Raw genomic sequence first — 22,341 nt, 5'->3', positions numbered from 1 at the left:
GAATTATCAAATTAATCTCAGGAAGCTGCATTATGCTTTCAATGGTCACATTCAAAAACAAAACAACAGCAACAAAAACCACCTAGTCAGCATCCAGGTACAACATCCAGAGCCAGGAGCCAGGAGCGGACGTCTGTTTCCCTGCTGCAATGTCTAGAACAGGAAGGTATGCCCTGCTCTTGCGGAATCCAGAGAGCAGACATTTTTTCAGAGTGAAATGCAACAGGAGTGTGTTGCTGGGGGTGGGAAATTGACAGAAGGGAATAGGAAAAAGTTGTGAGAAAACTAAATCTGACACACAACTCATTTAGAAAAAAAAGGTGGGAGGGGAGGGAGAAAGGGATCCCTCAAGTACATGGTGCCTTTGGCAACATATTTTATGGAACTAAAGCAGTTCAGTGATACAGATTATAGATACAAAAGATCAGGTAGTGGGGAGCAGGCTAGCCCAGCCCGGACTAGTGGAGTGATACAGTGCAGAGCGAGTTCTTGTAACAATTAATCATACAGGCAGGGAAACAAGGAGCATAACTGGAGACCAGCAAAATCACTAGGAGGCTAAACCTGAGATGCAGGTGGGAAGAGATGGCGGCGTGTTTAAGTCTTAGAAAAATGGTCAGCTCGGCAGAAACTACGGCATGCTCAGGCCAGAGAGGAAGCAAATGCCAGGATACTGAGAAGCATAAAGGTTTTGTCTGATTCAAATAAAGTAGGCAGAACACAGATCTGGGGAGAGGGAAAAAAAAAAAAAAAGTAGGCAGGAGTCAAACCTGGTTAAAATCAAGTTCTCTCAAACATAGAGAATAGAAAACTTTCCTGGGTGGAAGCCACCCACAAGTATTCTGCTTCTGTTAGGCCCTGAGTTCATCCCCCAGCATTGCATTAAAACACAGGTGGCCTACGTGGAGAGATGTGAGAACCAAAGTCATGGGAGTTGTTCAACTATGCCACTGAATGAACTTTATGCCACTGAAAGACTTCAAAGCATCATGTTTAGTGTTTTATTAGTACTGAGAGGCCAGGCAGTGGCGCACCTGGTTAAGCACACACGTTACAGGGCACAAGGAGTAGGTTCAGGCCCCTGGTCCCCACCTGCAGGGGGAAAGCTTCATGAATGATGAGCCAAGGCTGCAGGTGTCTCTCTGTCTCTCTCCTCTATCTCCCTCTCCCCTCTCAATTTCTGTCTCTGTCCAATAACAAATACATAAATGTTTTAAAAACATAATGAGTTTCCTCATCTTCAATTACTATTATCATCTTCCTAATCTTAGTTTGGATTTAAAATCACCAAGGATTGATTACGGTCTCTGCAGAAAAAATGAAGTCTGATTCTTGTCTTCTCATGAGGAACATGCTTAGTAGAATTATCATTGAGATTCCAGAAAGAAAAAAAGGGGATGAGGCACCTCTAAGTGCAAAGGATTTACTACTGAAACCGTTTTTTCTGTTTCCATATCCCCAAATTTCTGTGTATGGTTTCTCATTTTATCCATATATAAGACATGTAGTGGTATCTCTGTAAAACAACATAAAATAAAGACATGTACAGAAACAGGAAAAATAAAGAACCAGAAAAAAAAAGACATGCTAATCTGTTCTGTCATGTGAGGAGTAAAAACTTATGTTGAGGGTTGCAGCAGGTTAAGTGCACCTGCAAGGACCAGCGTGAGGATCCCGGTTTGAGCCTCCAGCTCCCCACCTGCAGGGGGGTCACTTCACAAGCGGTGAAGCAGGTCTACAGGTGTCTGTCTTTCTCTCCCCCTGTCTTCCCCTCCTCTCTCCATTTCTCTCTGTCTATCCAACAACAATGACAGCAGTGACAACAACAATGATAAACAACAAGGGCAACAAAAGGGAAAAAAAAAAAAAAGGCCTCCAGGAGCAGTGGCTTCGCAGTGCAGGCATCCAGCCCCAGCAATCACCCTGGAGGCCAAAAAAAAAAAAAAAAAAAAATCTCTTCAACACTTAGATTGTTCTATAATAGTCAATCTATTACACATTTTAACCTCCGTCCAATGTGCAATGCATGCTTACATTCACTCAACAAAAACCCCAAAAAACAGAAATATGCAGGCAACTTCCATGTGCAGGATAAATAGTATACACCTGTCATACAAGTCAGAAATAATATGAGCATCACAGACAAGCGGTCGATCCATCCGTCCACTCAAAACATGTTTGCTTAACTAAATGCCCCACTAAGTAGTAGAGACATAACTATGGACGGCATCGTCAATACCGTGGAGTGATGGCAGTACAGCAAATGCAATGGACAGAATAGGCAAGTACAACAAATTATGTGGCGTGCAGAGCCGGGGCAGGGAGGTAGCCAGACTGCGAGAAAGTGTAAGAAGCTAATTTCATGGTCTGGACACGGCGCAGTGAAGAAAGCACTGGACTCTCAAAGCAGGAGGTCACGAGTTCAACCGCAGCAGCACATGTGCCCAGGTGATGTCTGTTTCTCTCTCTCCTCCTATTGTTCATATAAATAAATAAATAAAATCCAAACAAACAAAAATAAATTCTCTAACGTCTGCAGTGCATAACCAAAGCAATAAACATCTTTCATTGAAGCTTCTTGATTTTATAACTAGAATTTTATTCACTTCTTCATACATTTATTAGTGTAGATTATGAGGTATAACATTGGGACATATACAGACGATTCTTGTAATCAGCAAAGACTCCTGTTATCCAAACATTAGCTTATTTCAAATGCTATCCCAGTCTGCTACACATCATCACTGGCCTCAGTAATTCCATCACCCCCTTATCTATCTTTTACCTTTAATTAGTGATCATTTAATCATTGTCTCATCAGACTAGACTTCATGCATATATTTAAGTTAGGAATAGAAATGCAGCAATGTTACAAATGAAGGAAACTTCCACACAAAGAGTAAATGCTTGAGACTTGAGATTGTCCACAGCAAGTCCAACTCCCAGGCTTTTCTTTTTTATGACTTGACTTAATTTTGAGAGGAGGAGGGAGTCAGGCAGTAGTGCAGCAGGTTAAGCACACATGGCACAAAGCGCAAGGACCAATATAAGGATCCTGGTTCAAGCCCCCAATTCCCCACCTGCAGGGGAGTCACTTCACAGTCAGTAAAGCAGGTCTGCAGGTATGTCTCCTTCTCTCCCGCTCTGTCTTCCCCTCCTCTCTCCATTTCTTTCTGTTCTATTTAACAACAATGACAACAATAATATCAATAATGACAACAATAATAACTACAACAACAATAAAAAACAAGGGCAACAAAAGGGAAAATAAATAAAGATGTATATAATAGATAAAATCTTAAAATACTATACTCACGATGAATACTAAAAGGAATTATACCGCAAAGGTTAGTAGTTTATATAAAATATACTACCAAATTATTTCCCAAATACTATTCATTAGAAAATAAAGAGGTCAGGGACCAGGTTATGACACCCCCAGGTGAGTGCACAAATTAGCACGCAAAGGACCCAGGTGCAAGACCCTGGTCTCATGGTGAAGCGGTGCTGTGCATGACAGTTCTCTCCCTATCTATCTGTCTGTCTGTCTGTCTATCTATCTATCTATCCTCCTCCTCTTCTTTCCCTCTCAATTTCTGTCTCTATCCAATAAAACAAAAATAAAGTAAATGTTTCATTTTAAAAAAGAAGAGAGAGAATCCTGCCCATGAGGTGATACTCTGACTAGAACATTACACTGGAGACTAAAAATACCCCAAGTTGACCCCTGGCACTGCACGCACCAGAATATTGCTCTACGTTTCTCTCTACCTCCCTCTCATTAATGAATAAATCTTTTAAAACGGGAATTCAGTTAGAATTTGAAAGTTACCCTTACTTCATTTTTTAATAAAATACAAAAGTAGCTACCCCACCAGAAGTGTAATCAACTTGGAAAAGCTGGCAATTCAACAACAGGGGAGTCCTTACCACTTGGCCAGAGAAAGTAAGCATCATCTATTAAGTTAAAAGGGAAAATTTAGAGTCCTGGGATAATTGAAATAAGAAATAAAGATGCATCTCCTCCATCTGTCTCTATTCCTTTTTCTCCCAAATCACTCTTCCCGTTTACTGAAAAATGACCTAAATTCAGGCTGGTCACACCTGCTCCCACTCCAAGGACCACAGAGAACAGGAGTATCATAAAAAGAGGAAGCTTAACAAAAAGGGAACCCTTGTTTCTTTTCTGTCTTTTGTCTCACACTCTGTATCTGGGGGTGAGGAGGGGACCTCTGCCAGGAGCTAGGGAGCCCTAGCAAAGCCTTGATGGCAAAAAGAAAAATATGTAATATTAATAAAAATTGAATGTATCCTATCTCTCTGATATATATATATATATATTTTATTTATTCCCTTTTGTTGCCCTTGTTGTTTTTTTTATTGTTGTAGTTATTATTGTTGTTGTTGTTGTTGGATAGGACAGAGAGAAATGGAGAGAGGGAGGGGAAGACAGAGAGGAGGAGAGAAAGACAGACACCTGCAGACCTGCTTCACCGCCTGTGAAGCGACTCCCCTGCAGGTGGGGAGCCAGGGGCTCAAACCGGGATCCTCACACCATATCTCTCTGATTTTAATATTAGGAGACTGTTAAGAAATAACAGTCAACTGGAAATTAAGAGACCTGTGTTCTAAACTCATTAAGTTCGCTGGGCCAGGGGTAGGAAATATATCCAGCCGGTGGGTTCTATATGACTCCATGAAGTCATTTGGTCTGGCACTGCCAAGACAACTGTAGGCAGGACTCAGAATTCAATTAGGACCTTTATTCCTAGCAATATTAAGTGAAAACATGTAAGTTTATATGATCCACAAATGATATTATCAATATCCAAATGTAACTTAACAGGGAAAAAAAAAAAAACCTCACCCCCTGCATTAAGTAGTGTAAGGATCTGGCAATGATGCCATATCATGGGAGCTGGCAGGATAGATCACTGGGACAGCATGCTGCATAATGACCTGCGCAGCCCAGGTCAGGAAAATGGGTATTCCAAATGAATGTTAGCTTGTCATCGTAACATGGATGTCATCATAACATGGAATTGCTTTGGGTGGAGGCTGTTAAAAATATCTGTTATGTCTCTGTAAAAAAAAAAAAATCCATGTAATATGACCAGATGGCCTTCTTAAGAAACCAAATGGAAAGAAACCATATACGAATATTCTTTCATTTCCATTTGAACCAACACCCACCTAACTCACAAGCTCAAGATCTTGGATAAGCAAGATCATTCCAAAGGCTCCTATCAAAGTACTCTGGCCCAGCTCTTGGGAACTTCTTGAGTAGGAGAAAGACCTATAATAAATGTTGGGGAGTCGGGCTGTAGCGCAGCGGGTTAAGCGCAGGTGGTGCAAAGCACAAGGACCGGCATAAGGATCCGGGGTTCGAACCCTGGCTCCCCACCTGCAGGGGAGTCGCTTCACAGGTGGTGAAGCAGGTCTGCAAGTGTCTGTCTTTCTCTCCTCCTCTCTGTCTTCCCCTCCTCTCTCCATTTCTCTCTGTCCTATCCAACAACGACAACAACAATAATAACTACAACAATAATAACTACAAGGGCAACAAAAGGGAATAAATAAATAAATATTAAAAAAAGAAATGTTGTCTCGTATTGCAAAAAAAAAAAGTCTTTAAACATTATAGTAAAGCCACAAAATGATAGATTTATTCCCTAAAAAAATAAGCCAGTTCTACCCTCAAAATAAATGATCAACAGCAGTGAGGCTTTCTCATCAGTAATGACCAGTGACCAAGAGTGAGTCAGATTCAGGAAAAAAATTAGTAAACTCATGGGCCCCTTGGAATAGACCTAAAATAGACTTCTTAGCTTCTTCCAACTTGCAGACCCCAAATCTCATCTGCTCTACTCTTACCAGTAGATTTCTGATTACTCAACAATTTGTTCTGCAGTATATCTTAATGCTTTTCAGCCACGAAGCTGCAGATGCTACCATGACGACAACCTTACTTCCATGGACAAACAACCTCACCAATGTACACTGGAACGTCCCCTCCCCAGAGCCCTGCCCCACTAAGGAAAGACAAAAACAGGCTGAGGAGTATGGATCCACCTGCCAACACCCATGTTCAGTGAAGAAGCAATTGTAGAAGCCAGAACTCCCACCTTCTGCTCTCCACAATGATACTGGGTCCATGCTCCCAGAGGGATAAAGAAGAGGAAAGATGGGTCCTGATATTGGGGCAATTTGGAACGTTCCTACTCATGACCACAGAATGTGAGCTCAGACCTACAGGGATGCAGAGGGCACATAGGCTCCTAAGCTGAATATGGGTCCCAGATCACATCAGATATATGGGGTTTACAGTCAACAATATTTATACCCCTTTCCCATATTAGGGAGCTACTCTCTTCCCTGATCCAGCTTTCTGGTCCTTTTTCCAGCCATGACAACTCCCCAGACAATAACCTGGATCCACCTGCATATCAGATTTCAGGCTCAGGGAAAAATTAAAAAAAAAAAACCTAGTATAGCCACAGGCCCTTTGGAATATGACTAAAATATACCTACTAGGTATCTACAAAATGGAGGACCCCCCCCCCCCAATTACTCATCTGCACTATTCCAGCCTTTAGGTTCATGATGTTCAACAATTTGTTTGGCTTATATGCTATCTCTCTTTTCAGCCACCAGGTTCCAGATGCTAGCATGATACCAACCAGATTTCCCTGGGCAAATGACCCCACCAATGTGTCCTGGAGCTCCCATTCCCCAGAGCCCTGCCCCACTAGGAAAAGAGAGAAACAGGCTGGGAGTACGAATCAACCTGCCAAAGCCCATGTTCAGCGGGGAAGCAATTACAGAAGCCAGACCTTCCACCTTCTGCATCCCACAATGACCCTGGGTCCATACTCCCAGAGGGATAAAGAATAGGAAAGCTATCAGGGGAGAGGATGGGATACTGAGTTCTGGTGGTGGGAATTGTGTGGAGTTGTACCCCTCTTTTCCTATGGTTTTGTCAATGTTTCCTTTTTATAAATAAAATAAAATAAAATAAAATAAAGAATAAGAAAGCTTCCAATAGATGGGGATGAGTTATGGAACTCTGGTGGTGGGAACTGTACCCTTCTTATCCTATAGTCTTGTCAATCATTATTCAATCACTGATAAAAAAAAAAAAGTTCAGTTATAACTAGACCCAGGGAGAGCCCTTGTAAATGGAAAATTTCGTATTTAAGCTACTGCACACAGGAAATAATTACTTAAAAATATCTCCAGCTTATCAATGAATTTATATGAGTAAGTATATTACGGTAATCAACCCAGTGTGGAGAGTCCAATAAGTGCTTAAGAAGTTGAGAGGATGATGGGAAGGATGATTACTAATGATCTGTGATTTATCTTCATGCCCATGGGACCACTCAAGTCCACTGCAGTGACAGAATGTAATGAAAATCATTACTCAGTCTTCACATGCTTGTCCCATACCAGATAGCCTTCAAAGGAATTCTGTCCCTTCACGGCTGAAAACTGGGTTGAATTTTTAACAATGATAGTATTTTTTTTCCTGAATATCAGAACTACCTCTAGATCAAGTTCTCTGTATATAATTCCTCACACTGAAACAACTAAATGTATCACCAGTGATCATCTGCATAACAGTTTAAAGGAGAGAAATGTGGATAGATGAAGACAGACAGCTTTTTCAGTTCTGGAGGCTGGTCCTTACAACTCCACAGCACCATCATCTCAGAATAGTATCCTTCCATGGTCCTTGCTAACACAAAAATAAAAACAGCTACCTTATTCACTTGCCTTAGTATATATGAAAAAACCCAAATTCTAGCACTTGGAAAGCACCTGGTACTTGGCCAGGTTCAACCTACATCTTGGCCCCCAAAGTTCTTGACACCCTCCACTCCTTCTCTCTCCACTCCTTCTCTCTCCACTCCTTCTCTTCTTTGCTTGATACCCATCTCCACTATGGCTGCCATGCCTCCTGAATGCCTGGAACAATGCCTCGTTGCCATGGAAATAATCACTTTAAAAACAATACAATACAATAACATGGGAAATAATGAAGCTCAGACAGCCTGTTCTGTAGCCAGGAGAGGAAGACAGAACCAGAAATAGAACTCAGCCTTCTGAGCACTAGCCCACTCCAGCGACCTAGCCACTAACCCCCGCATTTCTTATCCTTTGTCATTCTCGCTTTCATATACATCCCGACAGATAACGTCAGAAAGCAGGGAGACGTTGAAGAAATAAAATGCCAAAGTCATGCGGAGATGATGTCACTGACCTATGAATTTTTGAGATTATATCTGGTATGCAAGGTCACCTTTAGGATGCTGGCTATTAAAAATTACTTCCTCAAATGTCGCAAAATCTGGGTCAAACTTGTGGTAAGTAGACGGCATATTTATTTTTGGTATTTTTCAGTTACAGTATTACAATATCCATTGTGTCTTGGTCCATAGCTGATCCCATTGTTGCTGGTCACCATTTGAGAAATGCAGATGGCTTACTTATGCAAGGAATAATTGACCACACTAAGTAAATATTTTAAGAGTCGTATAAATTAGCATATGGACCTTACACAAAAGCACAGGTCACTGTGGACACTGACTGGCAAACTGTTCCAGCAAAAGAAGCATACCTACTCAGGAGTTTTCTGACCCAAGGTGTACACACACACACACACACACACACACACACACACACACACACACACACGGCCAGGTAGTGGGTCACTTAGTTGAGGTGTCACACACATTAGTACAAGCTAGGACCCAGGTTCAAGGCCCCAGCTGCAGGGGGGAGGTCTCAGGAGCAGTGAAGCAGGACTGTAGGCATCTCTCTCCCACTCTCTATTTCCCCCTTACCCTCTAAATGTCTCTATATTCTATCAAATAAAACAGAAAAAATATATACATGTATATAACATGACAGACACTTTTCTCATTCCACTTTCATCGTATTAGCTAGAAACATTCGCCTATTAATTGTAGAGAATGTAAGCTAGAATCAGGATAAACACATCTCTAAATTGAGAGTCGGGTGGTAGCACAGTGGATTAAGCACAGGTGGTGCAAAGCGCAAGGACCGGCGTAAGGATCCCGGTTCGAGCCCCCGGCTCCCCAACTGCAGGGGAGTCGCTTCACAGGTGGTGAAGCAGGTCTGCAGGTGTCTGCCTTTCTCTCCCCCTCTGTCTTCCCCTCCTCTCTCCATTTCTCTCTGTTGTATCCAACAACAACAATAGCTACAACAATAAAACAATAAGGGCAACAAAAGGGAATAAATAAATATTAAAGAAAAAACACCTCTAAACTGATAACATACTGCTGTTCAAATATTTTTTGGAGACAATTTTTGTAAGTCTCTAGAAGAGATTAAATGAGAGCTTTCCACACATAAAAAGCAGATGGAGTGTGAGCTAGAACTTAAAAACAAAAACAAACAAATACTGCCCAGAAGCCAGTGTAGAATAGAGGAGGAAGATAGTTAGGGGCAGGTATAGCACAGAGACCCACTGCTCAGGAGAAACACTGCATCCAGCTGACTTCAACTGCCTGATCAGTTCTGATTTAACCCACTAAAATTCACTGACACAAAAAATATCTAAGTGGATTAGTCACTGGAAATGGTCTGTGAAGTGATTACAATACCAGTGATGTGTTTTGTGAATTGAAACATCTAGTAACGAGCTTTTGATGATGATGATTTCTTTAGTGGAGGACTAATGGTTTACACTGGACAGTGAAATACAATAGTTTGTACATGTGCAACATTTCCACATAACAATACAACCCTCACTAGGTCCCTCCTCTGCCATCCTGGCCAGGACTTGGACCCTCCCCCCATTCAAGACTCCTTTACTGTGGTGCCCGACACCAACTCTAGTTCCAGTTCTGCTTAGTGTTTTCCCTTCTGTTCTTATTTTTCAACTTGTGTCTATGAGTGAGATCATCCCATGTTCACCACTTTGCTTCTGGCTTATCTCACTCCACATGATTCCTTCAAGCTTCACCCAAGACGGGGTAAAAAAGAAAAAAAAAAAAATGGTGAATTCACCACTTTTAATAGCTGAGTAGTATTCCATTATGTATATATAGGCCACAACTTGCTCAGCCGTTCATCTGTTGTTGGACACGTGGGTTGCTTCTAGGTTTTGACTAACTACGTAATGGGCTTTTTAATGTATATACAGCAGTTTACAAAAGACAACTGCGATTCATCATGATCAAAGCTACGTTAACTGAGACGAAGAAGCAGGAGTCTCAAACATGTTTTTTTAAGTTAGGCAACCTTGGATAAGGCAGTAGGTTCAAAGTCAACCTGATATTAACAGGAGAATATGGGGAAAGATTTCCTCAGGTCTTTCTAGACAAAGATCACATGAGCAAAAGAGAGGGGGGTAGCTACCACTTTAGACGTCACTCGGAGACAAAGAGGTGAGAAATCAGCAAGGGGAGAGCCAGAAATGGGGCTGGCCGGTCTTCACAGTCTTTAAAATCGCCTCCCGTCTACCTGCCTCTGAACACCTATAGCAGGTACTCTTTTCTGCACCAGTGTCGCTATTTCCACGATGTTCACTGGAGTAAGAGAACTGGTGCCACTTTCAGAGTATCCATTAGTAATAAATAGCTCCATGTCTTTGTGACTGGATAGCTCACTTCTTCATGCCAAGTGCTACTCCATAGTCAAGTCCATTGGAAGAACCTCTCTCTTCACTCACTGAAGGACAGCTTCCTTGCTTCCAGCTTTTGGCAATTATTCATGAAACTGACCTTTCAAAAGACAAAAATAACTACATCCATGTGCAGGAGTGTCTAGCCCATATGATAAAGTATTTAAGGGCTCTCTTATGGTTTCTCCATGTGCTCCAACATTGGATCAGCTCTGTAAACTTGAATACATGGCAAAAAATAATGGATGGTTGGTATTGGAGGGAAAAAAAATGTCCTAAAAGGAAATGTGTCAAGAGAAACATTTTACTTTACCACAAATTGATATTTCGGTCATGGTCAAGCCTGTACATAAGTAAGCTTTAAATCAGATCACACTGATCTTCAAGAATGGCTAATCTGTCAAAGCCACAAAACAGTGGAAAGTGCTTCCTAGGGAACATTCTTCCTCCTATGAGACCTCCTTAAACACAGGCACTTTTTTCCCCCAATAGAATTGGGAAGGAGGTTTCTGTAACTTGACTTGGTCAGTTTTTCCACTCTTCTTTCATCCAATAAAAAATAACAAGAGTCTGACCTCTAGAGGGTCCCTCTCTCCACTGCCATGGTCGCTTCCATAAGGAGCAGCGTTTTGTGGGCCCTCCCAGGACCTTAGCTCTGCCATAAAGCAATGACGGTAGGGGTAGCCCCAGTCTCCAAAGGGAGCCTGGGGGTATCTTGCACTGCCATTTGAAAAAGTCTGGTCCTGAAATGAGTGCAGCCTGCAATGTTCCTCAGATGTGACCATGATTTATAAGCTCAGGCCACTAGAGACTTAGAGGTCACACAGGCTCTGGCACTAAAGATAAATATGCATTTTACATCTGGGCCCTGAAGCAGGTGGATGGAGTTAATAGTTAATGTTAGTCACAGAAATTATTTTTATAATAATGGGAGCTACTCCCTGCCCTAATCCAACTTTCTAAGCCCTTTTCTCCACTCTGACACCATTCTCTCAGACAATGTTCTCATCTAACTGCAGGCTAGCTACCAAACTCAAGCAAAACTACCACAGTTGGGTGCCCCCAGGAACATGTCTAAAATAGTTCTCCTAGCTTTCTTCTACCCTAAAATCCCTAATCTCATCTCCTCTAATCCTACTTTCTGGTTCCTGTTCATTAACCACCTTGTCTCAACTTAGGTCATGTCACCTTCCAAGTTACAGATGCTACCATGACTCCATCCTGACTTCTCTGGGCAGACGACCTCACCAATATGTCCTAGACCCTCCCATCTCCAGAGCTCTGGGCCATTAGGGAGAGACAGAGACAGGCTGGGGGTGTGGTCCACCTGTCAACACTCATGCTCAAGGGAGAAGCAGTTACAGAAGCCAGACCTCCCACCTTCTGCTTCCCCAATGCAACCTTGATCCAGACTCCCAGTGGGAGAGAAGTGACAGGATGAAGATAAAAGGACTCTGCACTCCAGCTCCATCAGCACCCAGAGAGAGAAGGGAAAGGAGAGGGACATATGGAGGTAGGTAGCTATGATGTTATGAGTGGCTTAGATTGAATGAGAAAAGAAAGGGGCAACCATGTATAAATGTGGACAGATACTTGTAGAGATGATGGTTGGCCCAGGTCTATAACTTTAGAGGGACTATGGTGGATTGCAGTGGAGAAAGTGAAGATTAAAAACTCTGGTGGTGGGAATGGTGTGGATTCAAACCCATGTTGATATGTAATTCTGTAATATAAAAAATAAATAAATAAATAAATTTAGAGTCCAGTAGTTAAGGATATCTACATAAAACCTGTTTTCTTCACTACACTTTTAACTTTGGTTCATTTTGAACCACAGTAAAATTTCTTAGCATTCTAGAATTTCAATTCTTTGATCTTTTAAAATCTTTTTTTCTTTCATTTTTATTTTATTTTATTTATTCCCTTTTGTTGCCCTTGTTTTATTGTTGTAGTTGTTATTGATGTCATTGTTGTTGGATAGGACAGAGAGAAATGGAGACAGGAAGGGAGACAGAGAGGGGGAGAGAAAGACAGACACCTGCAGACCTGCTTCACCGCCTGTGAAGTGACTCCCCTGCAGGTGGAGAGCCGGGGGCTCGAAACAGGATCCTTACACGGGTCCTTGTGCTTTGCACCACATGCACTTAACCTGCTGCGCTACCACCCGACTCCCAATAGTTAAAATCTTATGTATTCACTGTACTATCAGTGAGAACAGAGTCACTGTTTTTTTTTTGTTGTTGTTATTTTTTTCCTAATTTGAATATTGAGTTACCCACAGCAGGCTGTTATTTTCAAAGTCTTCTATAGCACTGACTAAAGAAAACAAAATAAAACAACAACAACAAAACCTGATGTTAAGACAACTGAAGAAGTGAGTGCGTAATCCACAGTATCACCTAAGAATTGAGCTTTCATTGTGAAGAAAACTTGTCCTCATTTCTTATAGTGGAGTAATATTCCTTCCTGTAAAAATACACCACAATTTTCTTAACCACTCATCTGTTGTTAGACATCTGGACTGTTACCAGCTTGTGTTACTATAAACTATGCTGCTTGACGCAAAGCTCAAGGGCCAGCGTGAGGACCCCAGTTCAAGCCCCCGGCTCCCCACCTGCAGGGGAGTCGCTTCACAGGCGGTGAAGCAGGTCTGCAGGTGTCTGTCTTTCTCTCCTCCTCTCTGTCTTCCCCTCCTCTCTCCATTTCTCTCTGTCCTATCCAGCAACAAAAACATCGATAACATTAATAGTAACCACAATAATGATAAAAACAAGGGCAACAAAAAAGGAAAATAAATAAATAAAATATCAAAAAAAAAAGGAAAGCAGTGTGAAGCTTAGGCAAGAAGGAAGTATTCTGTAGCTAAGCAAAGGATTCTGGACTAGAGGGAAGTGAAGTGGTGGAGAAAATCAGGTTTCTAGTTCCAGATGGAGATGAGGCTGGTGGTGAGCAAACCACTTATCAGAGGAAGCTAAGAAACTGGTTTGCTTACTGTTATTGTTTGTAGATAGAGACAGAAGTAAAGAGGCAGAAAGAGACTGCAGCACTGGCAATTCATTCCTTCAATATGGGAGAGGCCAGGATGAGAGAAGAAATTACTCATAGCTAAAATAGACTTCCTAGCTCCTTTCCACATAAAGACCCCTTGTTTCATCTGTTCTATTTCTACCTTTGGCTTCCTGTTTATTAAACATTTTGTCCTGCTTTATGTCTTAATACCTTTCAGCCACCAAGTTGCAGACACTACCATGACACCAACCTGACTTCCCTGGGCAGACGCCCTCACCCATGTGTCCTGGAGCCTCCCCTCCCCAGATCCCTGCCTCACTAGGGACAGACAGACACAGGCTGGGGGTGTGGGTCCACCTGCTAACACCCATGTCCAACACAGAAGCAATTACAGAAGCCAGACCCCCACCTTCTGCTCCCCATAGAGAATTTGGGTCCAGGCTCCCAGAGGGATAAAGAACAGGGAAGCTTCCAATGGAGGGGATGGGACATGGGACTCTGGTGGTGGGAACTGTGTGGAATTGTACCCCTGTGATCTTACAGTCTTATTGATCATGATTAAATCACTAATAATAATAATAAAAAGAAACTACCTATGTGTCAATAGCTGTCCTGTAAATCATTATTTTCTCCCAATAAAAATGGAAAAAAAAAAAAAAAGAGAGAGCTAGACAACAGCATAATGGTTATGCAAAGATTTGCATGCTTGAGGATCTGAGGTCCCAGGTTCAACCCCCAGCACCACTATAAGCCAGAGTTGAGCAGCTCTCTGGCCTCTCACTCTCTCTGTATATATATCCTCTCAGTATCTCTTTCATCAAATAAGGAAGTGAGTAACTATTTCCAAAATGAATTCTTTCAAGCAGAAAGAAAAGGGGATGCGTTCTCCCTTGTAGCATCTGCTTCCCCAGTTGCTCAGGTAGGAACACTGGGATTGATGCCGTCGCACGGTCAGGAAGACCTTTGCAGGGGAAAGTCCTCACAGACAGGTGCTCTGGAGCTGAACAGTGACCTCACTGTGTCACCGGAGTTTCTAAACCACCGGACAGCAGCCCACTAAGTGAGGATGCAGTCCAACCTCCAACCTCGGTCCTATCACACCTACATATGTTTTGATACCAGGACTCAAGATTTTATCTGATGTAAAAAAAAAAAAAAATGCTTTTCTAAATGATTGTGCATTTGCCTGAATTAAAAAAAAAAAACGAATTCAAAGGAACCCGTGAACTCCTAATTTTCATCACTGTGTTATTATTTATTTACTTGCCTCCAGGATTTGGGGCTTGGTGCTAGCACTACAAATCCACTGTTCCTGGCTACCATTTTTTTCTGTTTTATTGGACACAGCAGAAAGAAATTGAGAGGGGAGAGGGAGAAAGAAAGACAGACACCTGCAGACCTGCTTTACCGCTTGTGAAGTGTCACCCCCTGCATGTGGGGAGCCGGGGACTCAAACCTGGGTCCTTGCACCAGTCTTTGCATGAATGGGTCCTTGTGCTTAGTACTATATGCACTTAACCTGGTATGCCACCGCCTAGATGACTGTAGTATTCACGAACGCCAAGAGGAAATTAAGTGGGGAGTCGGGCCGTGGCGCAGCGGGTTAAGCACAGGTGGCACAAAGCACAAGGACTGACCTAAGAATTCCAGTTCGAGCCCCCAGCTCCCCACCTGCAGGGGAGTCGCTTCACAGGTGGTGAAGCAGGTCTGCAGGTGTCTGTCTTTCTCTGCCCCTCTCTGTCTTCCCCTCCTCTCTCCATTTCTCTCTGTCCTATCCAACAACAACAACATCAATAATAACTACAATAAAACAACAAGGGCAACAAAAGGGAATATTTTTTTAAAAAAAGAGGAAATGAAGTGTCCCTCTATAGATCACTGAATAAAGACATGATAAATATAGCCAATGGAATGCCACACAGGTATTAAAAATAGTTGACCCATCTTGGATGGAGCTTGGAGGAATTATGTGAAGTGAGCTAAGTCAGAAAGGTAAAGATGAGTATGAGATGATCCCACTCATAAACAGAAGTTGAGAAAGAAGAACAGAAAGGGAAACTCAAAGCAGAATCAGTGAACTGGTCTCTCTCTTTCTCTCTCTCTGAGTTTGGAGTAGGGCACCAAAGTAAAAATCTCTGGCTGGAGGGTGAGGGTAGATTTTCAGCTTCACTGGGGGGGGGGGGGGGGGAAGAGAGTGGAGACCACAGACCTTTGGTGGTGGGAATGGTGTTAATATACACTCCTATTCTGAAGTCTTTTTGTTTGTTTGTTTTTTCTAAACTAGAGCACTGCTCAGCTCTGACTTATGGTGGTATGGGGGATTGAACCTGGGATATCTGGAGCCTCAGGCATGATGAGTCTCTTTGCATAACCATTGTGCTATCTACCCCCACCAATATACACTCCTATTAACAACCAAACGAAAATAGTAAGTTTTGAGGGAGGTGGTCCGGTCACAGGGCACTTGCCTGGTATGGGTGTACCCTGTGGTAAATCTCTAGTATCACATAAAATGACAGGAGTGAACTGGTCTCTCTCTCTCTCTCTCTCTCTCTTCCCCTTGCATAAAATGGTGAAGTATTTCAGTTGAGACCAAGGAGACATTTCAGCAAGAGAGAATCTGTGTTGCACATGTGAGGCTCTGGCTTCCACTCACAACATGGACAAGCTCCCTGCTTTCCAGAGCAAGGCTTCTTGGTCTCTTTCTCATTCATAATAAAGATAGCATCTTGGCATTTGCCACAGTGTGGAGTGACCTACAAGGTGTTATTCTTAGGGAAATAAACCCAGTGGGGAAAGACAAACACCATATGATCTCAGTCATGTGAGACAAGACAAAACCAAAGAAGTCAATAAAACAAACTTTGAAAATGAAATGGGGACTGGAAGGACATGGGAAGAAGGGAGCCTAAAGCCGGCAAAAGGGGTCAGTTACATAGTGGAGGGTGACGTCAGCCTTTCAATGACAAGCTTAGTGTCACCTCCTTTATAATTATGCGGATCAACTCTTGTGTAGATTAAGGTCTTCGTATGCAGTGATGCACATCTGACACTTTTCTGATAGGCCACTGGCTGCCTCTGGCTTGTGATGGCTCCAGGGATTAAACCTAAAACACCAGAGAGCTCTAGATAAAGAAAAAAATAAAACTTTTTGCACAAACAGTTATGCTAACATGCAGGTGGACTAAAAACAGTGTCTGGATGATGGTGTCAGACTTGAGAATAGGGCTAGAAAGCTGGATGAAGACAGAGAGTGGCTCCCTCACTTCAGTATTTCATACTTGGAATGGCCAAGATCCTAGGACACAAGAGTCCTGGCTGCCATCTGCTCTGGGCACAGGCTCCTTGCGCTTAGAGGACAGCGTCAGCAGGCAGAAGGCATCTGTGCCACACAGAAACACGATGCCCTTGCTTCCACCTTCTGCTTGCTTTCTCATGACGAATCTACTAGCAAGTCATGGTACTCGATGCCTAAAACTATAGAGGTGTTAATGTATTTACCTTATTTTTTTTTTTTATAAAACAGAAACAAGTAGACTGCTTCTTTTTTAATTTTTATTAACTTTATTTACTGGATAGCGATAGAAATCAAGAGGAAGGGGGGTTAAAGAATGAGAGAGACACTTGCAGCCCTGCTTCAACATTCAAAAGCTTTGCCCCTGAAGGTGGGGACTGGGATCTTGAACCCAGGTCCTTGAACACTGCAACCATGTGCACTCAACCAGGTGCACCAGCACCCAACCCCAATCATTTTATTTTTCTATAGAGCCTCTGTTATACTGAACCAGACATTGAACCTATTAAAACTCTGAACAAGCCCCAAAATGACCATCAAACTTACATAGCTGGTTTGCCTACAGCAAAAGAATCTTAATAAATTAGATTTGATTATGTGCATACTTATAAAATGTTGTTACCTGCTCTTCTCATTTAAAGTCATCATTCTAGGGGCCGGGTTGTGGCATACCTGGTTGAGTGCACACATTACAGTACGCAAGGAAGGACCTGGGTTTGAGCCCTTGGTCCCCACCTGTAGGGGGAAAGCTTTACAAGTGATGAAGTAGGACTGCAGGTGTCTCTCTACCTCTCTACCTCTCTATCACCCCCTTCCGTCTTAATTTCTGGCTGCCTCTATCAGATAAAATAAAGATAATAAAAAACTAAAATAAAGTCTTCATTCTAGGGGGTAGGCAGTAGCATACCAGTACAGTGCACAGGCTGGTGAAGACCCACATGTAAGGCCCCAGTCAGCACCTGGAACGGAGAAAACTTCCTAAGTAATGAAGCAGTGTTACAGATGTCTTTCCCTGTCTCTGTCTCTGTCTTGCTCTGTCTCTTTCTGTGTCTATCTCTCTGCCTCTGGCTAGCTGTCTCTCTTTATTAAAATGTTATTTGATCTGTATCACTTGTTTTATATATTTACTATTGCGTAGAGACAGAAATGGAGAAGGGAGAGGAGTAGATAGAGACAGACACCTGCAGCCCTGCCTCACCACTTGTGAAGCCTTTTCCCCTGTAGGTGGGGACTGGGGGCTTGAACCTGGGTCCTGTGCCCTGTAGTGTGTGTTTAACCAAGTGAGCAAACACCAAGCCTCTGTCTCTCTGTCTCTGTCAGACGTCCCTTTCAGTTTATTGTCGCTATTTTTTTTAAAAGGTACCAGAAGCAATGGATTCACTTTGCAGCCACTGAGCTCCAGAGATAACATTGGTGGCAATAAAAAATAAAAGAAAAATTTAAAAGAAAAATTTAGAGGAGACAGAGAAAGGAAAAAGAAAGGGAAAAAACAATCTTAACTCTTCAACATGGCTATTTCCAAGTCTGTATACCAAGACACCTATTTATTTGTACACCTAGAGTACAATTTCAATAACTTCAGAACATTTTCCTATACCCTGAATATGTCAGTGTCTCTTTCTCCCTCCCTCCCCCTCTGCCCCCGCCTCCCCCCACTCTCTCTCTCAGCTCTGGCTTATGATGATGCCAGGAATTGAACCTGTGACCTCAGAGTCTCAGACATCAGTCTTTTGTATAGCCACTAAACTATCTCTAACATCTTCGGGTAAATTTTTTCCCACACAAAGTCCAATACAAATATTTGCACTCATTTGAAAATTGCACGACCTCTAATTATCCACAGACTGAATTCTGTATCACAGTTAGGCCTTTATCAATGTGGCCTTCATTGACCAATATATAAAAACTGGCAACTCATAGCAATCAGGCAGGAGAAAGGAATTAAATACAGATTGGAAGGGGAAAAGTCTAACTCTCCCTATTTGCAGATGATATGATAGTATACATAGAAAAACCTAAAGAATTGGGGGCCAGACAGTAGCGGAGTGGGTTAAGCACAAATGGCACAAAGCGCAAGGACAGGCATAAAGATCCCGGTTTGAGCCCCTGGCTCCCCACCTGCAGGGGAGTCACTTCACAAGTGGTGAAGCAGATCTGCAGGTGTCTGTCTTTCTCTCCCCGTCTTCCCCTCTTCTCCTGATTTCTCTCTGTTCTATCCAACAATAGCAGCAATAACACATCAAGGGCAACAAAAAAATCGGGGAAATGGCCTCCAGAAGCAGTAGATTCATTGTGTAGGCACCAAACCCCAGCAATAACTCTGGAGGCAAAAAGAAAAAAAAAAGGAAAAGAAAAAGAAATAATCCAGCAGAAAGCTTCTGGAAATCATTAGGCAAGATAGCAAGGTGTCAGGCTACAAAATTAATGTACAAAAATTAGTGGCATTCCTCTATGCAAACACTAAGTAAGAACAAAAAGATAGCTAGAAATCATTCCCATTCACTATTGCAGCAAAACAATAAAATACCCAAAAGTAAACCTAATCAAAGATGTGAAAGACATGTACAGTGAAAACTATGAGTTTTCATATTCAGAGAAATAGAAAATGATACAAAGAAATGGAAAGATATCCCATGCTAATGATTGGAAGAATTAATATCATCAAAATGAATATTCTACCCAGAACAAATAAAAATTTAATGTGATGCCCATCAAGATCCTACCAATTTTCTTTAAGAGGATAGTACAAAAAATACAATTTTTTAATATTTATTTATGTATTCCTTTTGTTGCCCTTGTTTTATTGTTGTAGTTTTTATTGTTGTTGTTATTGATGTTGTAGCTGTTGAACAGAAGAGAGAGAAATGGCGAGAGGAGGGGAAGACAGAGAGGGGGAGAGAAAGATAGACACCTGCAGACCTGCTTCACCGCCTGTGAAGTGACTCCCCTGCAGGTGGGGAGCTGGGGGCTCGAACCGGGATCCTTACGCCGGTCCCTGTGCTTGGCGCCAACTGTACTTAACCCACTGCGCTACCGCCCGACTCCCAGAAATTACAAATATTTATCAGGAACCAGAAAACACCTAGAATTGGCAAAACAATCTTGGGAAAAAGAAACAGAAATGAAGGCATCGCAATCCCAGATCTCAAACTATATTGTAAGGCCATCATAATCAAAACAGCCTGGTACTGGAACAAAAATAGGTACACAGACCAGTGGAACAGAACTGAAAGCCCAGAAGTAAACCTCCATGCATATGGGCAATTAATTTTTCATAAGGAGGCCCAAATTATACAATAGAGAAAGGAGGCTTTTTTCAATAAATAGTGCTGGGGAAATTGCAGAAGAATGAATGTGCAGATGAATGGAAAAGAATCACTACATCTTACCAGAAACAAAAGTAACCTCCAAATGGATCAAGGACGTGGATGTTAGACCAGAAACTATCAACACATAGAGGAAAATATTGGTGGAACACTTTCCCATCTAAATCGCAGGGGTATCTTTGATGACACAGGCACATTTGCAAGGAAAACTGAAACAAAAATAAACCAATCAAACTGAAAAGCTTCTGCACAGCTAAAAAAAACCATCACCCAAACACAGAGACACCACACAGAATGGGAGATCTTTTTACATGCCATACATCAGAGAATAGGCTAATAACCAAAATACATAAAGAGCTCACCAAACTTAACAACAAAAAAGCAAATGATCCAATTCAAAAGTGGGGAGGGGATATAAACAGAATATTCACTACAGAAAAGATACAAAAGGCCAACAGACATGAAAAAATGCTCCAGGTCACTTACTGTGAGAAAAATGCAAGTAAGACAACAGCGAGACACCACCTCACCACTGTAGAATGTCACACATCAGAAACGACAGCAGCAACAAATGCTGGAGAGGCTGTGGGGACAAAGGAGCCCTCCTGCACTGCTGGTGGGAATGTAAATGGGTCCAACCCTTGTGGAGAGCAGTCGGGAGAACTCTCAAAAGGCTAGAAGTGGACCTTTCTTATGACCCAATAATTCCTCTCCTGGGTATATAGCCTAAGGAGTCAAACATACCCATCCAGAAAGATATTTGTACACCTATGTTCATAGCAGCATGATTCGTAATAACCAAAACCTGAGAACAACCCAGATGCCCAACGACAGATGAGTGGCTGAGCAAGTTGTGGTCTACATACACAATGGAATACTACTCAGCTATTAAGAGTAATGAACCCACCTTCTCTGATCCATTTTGGGTGGAGCTAGAAAGAATTATGTTAAGTGAGATAAGCCAGAAAGAGAAAGACAAGCATGGGATGATCCCAAGCATAAACAGGAGGAAAAAAAAAAAAAAAAAAACAGAAAGCGAAACCAAAGCAGAATTTGACTGAGTTTGGAGTATTGTACCAAAGTAAACAACTCTGGGGGTGGGGTAGGGAACGGCAGATTTTCAGCCTCACTACAGGGGTTAGGGGTAGGAACACAGACCTTTGGTGGAAGGAATGATGTTAATATACACTCCTATTAACTTATAGCCTTATAAATCACTATTTTTCGATATGAGCAGGGAAAAATAAGTTGGATGTCTCAAGTTTTTAAATGCATAGATTTCAGTTCTGAGTATATATTTCTTTAATCTTTGCACTTAAGTTTTCAAATTAGTAAACTAATCTGACTGAACTTTAAGAGTGGGATTAAATTGTTAATGCATTTCTAATAATAATTTTTTAAATATTAAATTGCCTATAATCTTAGACCAGGGAGACCAGAAGCAACTGGTTTCTCATTGTGTAAGATATAGTTACCTGTAAACAGCATTAAATGACATAAAACATGGTGAGGTCTTATATGGTACAGCAAATCCTAACCATGGGATTTTCAAAGTAAACCCAATTCCCAAATAATGTACATGTATCTGTAAGTTAGGAGAAAACATACAGCTTAAAGTAGAAGTGTACAATAGTTTACAGTGAGTCAGTAAGTGCAGCAAGCAAGCAGAAGGACCTAAAAATGGCACCATAAATTACTTAATCAAATATTTTCTACTTAGAACTATTGACCCTTCTCGCCTAGTTCCTATTTCTCTTCCTTCAGTCACTCCAAGTCTAACCTTGTCAGATAATGTAAGAACTACAAAAGCTGGAGAAGGGCAAGAAGCCTCTACAGGACCCTGCCCTCAATGTGGAGCAACAATGGTAGAAACTGCCCCACTCTCCAAAGACAGCCTGGGTCAACATACTCTGCCCATCGAGGAAGACTGGTCCTGAAATGAGTGCAGCCTAGAATGTTCCATAGCTGTGACCCTGGAATTCAAGTTCAGACGAACAGGGATGCAGAGGTTACCACAGGCTCCTGTGCGGAATATGGATAGACATGGACCCTAGGTCATGTCT

General features: G+C 42.0%; 1 protein-coding gene across 2 annotated transcripts in view; it reads right to left on the bottom strand.

The window, feature by feature from the left end:
• Positions 1-22,341, bottom strand: part of DLGAP1 (DLG associated protein 1) — an 825,909-nt gene that overhangs the window by 730,986 nt on the left and 72,582 nt on the right. The window contains exon 1 of one of the 2 annotated variants that reach the window (XM_060200749.1): positions 9,853-9,944. The exons of the other annotated variant lie outside the window; for it this stretch is intronic. The gene's annotated coding sequence lies outside the window, so the exon portion shown is untranslated. Of the gene's footprint in view, positions 1-9,852; positions 9,945-22,341 lie in introns of those variants that run through there. 2 annotated transcript variants of the gene reach the window in all.

This window comes from Erinaceus europaeus, chromosome 10, assembly GCF_950295315.1.
Source record: "Erinaceus europaeus chromosome 10, mEriEur2.1, whole genome shotgun sequence".
In the NCBI taxonomy this organism is placed as follows: domain Eukaryota; kingdom Metazoa; phylum Chordata; class Mammalia; order Eulipotyphla; family Erinaceidae; genus Erinaceus; species Erinaceus europaeus.
Note: the sequence above shows the minus strand (reverse complement) of the source record. Positions and strands in the feature narration are given on the sequence as shown.